The following is a 2,500-nucleotide window of genomic DNA, read 5'->3' as shown; positions in this document are numbered from 1 at the left end:
TCTTTCTCATCCAATCACTCATTCATTCGCTCACTCATTTACTCACTCTCTCACTCATCCACTCACTCACTCGTTCACTCACTCACTAATTCGCTCACTCACTCTTACTCTCCCTCACACTCACTATCACATTCTCTATCCCTTTCACACTCACTCACTCCCTCACTCACTCACTCACTCTTACTCTCCCTCACACTCACACTCACTATCCCTTTCACACTCACTCCTACTCTCCCTCAAACTCACTATCCCTTTTACACTCACTCATTTACTCACTCACTCATGAAAATCTTTCGCCCTTTTTCTCATTCAATGACCAGAAAGGAATGGCGAAATGTCGTTGGTCTTTTAATGAAGGAAAATTACCCCAAGACACACTTATTCCGTTCAGTGTCTTCTCTGTCTCTTACTCTCTCTTACTCTTGCTCTCTCGCTCTCTCGCTCGTTTTGTCTGTCTCTCTCTCTTTCTCTGTCTGTCTCTCTCTCTCTCTTTCTCTTTCTCTTTCTCTTTCTCTTTCTCTTTCTCTTTCTCTTTCTCTTTCTCTTTCTCTTTCTCTTTCTCTTTCTCTTTCTCTTTCTCTTTCTCTGTCTCTTTCTCTTTCTCTTTCTCTTTCTCTCTCTCTCTCTCTCTGTCTCTCACTCTCACTCTCACTCTCACTCTGACTCTCACTCTGACTCTCACTCTCTCTCTCTCTCTCTCTCTCTCTCTCTCTCTCTCTCTCTCTCTCTCTCTCTCTCTCTCTCTCTCTCTCTCTCTCTCTCTCTCTCTCTCTCTCTCTCTCTCTTTGCTGACCGACTAACCAACTATCTGATCGACTGTTGGACCGAGAGGCATACAGAAAAAAACAGACACTGCAAGTCATGCACACACAGGCATGCAGACAGTGAGAGCCATACTCCTATTCCTACTCCTATTCTTACTCCTATCCCTATCCTTCCCGTTACTCCTACCCCTACTCCTAACTCCCAATTCCTGTCCCCAGCCCAACCCCTCCACTGCCCCCCCCCTCCTCCTCCTTTCCGCCTATCACCTTGAGACGGCTCGCAGGCGCAGGGGCTTTGAGTGGGAGGGAGGGAGGGAAGGGGGGGAGGGGGCGAATCCCATAACAAAAATAACTCGTGCATGAACAGGCAGCGGCGGCGCGAGGCAATGCCACCCTTGAAAGCGCATGCTCAAGCCACGGGTCTCATTCCCCAAGCACTCTTGAATCCGGATCATTCCTACCTTTCTCCTGAACGGGTCATGCCACCACCTCCTCCCTCTCCTCCTCCTCAGCATGGCCGGGAGGGGAGGACGTGCGAGGGACCGAGCGAGGTGGTGGTGGAGGAGGAGGAGGTGGGGTGGACGAGGGGGAGATGGATGGGCGAGGAGGGTGGATCAGGTGGAAGAGAAGAGGGAAGAAGCAGCGGTCCGTCTGTTCCCGGTAGCCCGTTGTTGGACGCGGCGCTTACAGCTGGAAATGCTTGGAGCTCGTCCCTGCCTCAGACGAGCAGCGAGCGAGCCAGCGAGCGGACGGGCGACCGACACTGGACGAGAGGAGAGAATGTCTCGCGTGCACTGCCACCGACAGCGCTGGCTGACTACACCTTCGCCAACGCTAGCGACGGGCCCGTAAGGAAACCCAAGCCCGTATGGACTCTGATCGCCGCGCGAAAACTCTTTTGCTGTATAAACAAGTAAATTAAACACACGTGCCCGCACTCAAAAACACAAGAATACTCCCACACACTCCCTGCACACGCCTACACGCACGTAAGTAGATGAGCAGGAAGGCAGCAGGCGAGAGAGGAAAGAAGGGGGGGAGAGCTCTACCGACACAGGAAACAAGTTAGTGATACTGAGGGGCACTCGGAGCTCTCCTTGCCCTCCGCGAGACGTCGACAGATGACGTAACAACGATATCACTCGCCTCAGCCAGGACGGGGGGAGGAGGGGTGGAGGAGGGGAGAGGAGAATAGTAGAGGGGAGGGGCGGAGAGGAGGAGTGCGGGTGTCGCGCGCTTCTCCCTCCACTCGCGTGCGGGCTTTGGCAAGTGTATTAAACGTGTCCATTTCCTTTGCTCGCACTCACAAACATAGGCTGTCCCGGGACTGCGTAATTAATGAGGGCGAAAGGTATGACAGGCCTCGCCGAGCTATTCTAAGCCACGCCACGCTTCATCGAGCCGCGACACTCTACTCCTTAGCGACCGGCAAGACGACAGCGGCGACGATGACGAACGCGACGCACACCTGCACCAGCACTCACAGAAAGCTCACTCCCGTCGCAAACTCCTCGCTCACTCGTACTACCCATTCGCTCTCGGCATTGCATTCACACTCTCTCAAACACACACACCCTCACCTCCACCCCTCCCTCACTCAGACCCCCCCCCCCACCCCCGACACGACGAACCAACACAATCGTCACCCGACCTACCTTATCGCGTCCCTCACCTGTTCGTTTCGCCTCGGACTACACAGCATTACGACGAACGATGCACCGACGAGATAAAACAAT

This window comes from Penaeus japonicus, unplaced genomic scaffold (assembly GCF_977035675.1).
Source record: "Penaeus japonicus unplaced genomic scaffold, GWHDUDI00000001_assembly GWHDUDI00000017, whole genome shotgun sequence".
Lineage (NCBI taxonomy): Eukaryota > Metazoa > Arthropoda > Malacostraca > Decapoda > Penaeidae > Penaeus > Penaeus japonicus.
The sequence above is the reverse complement of the archived record's forward strand: the minus strand, read 5'-3'. Positions refer to the sequence as shown.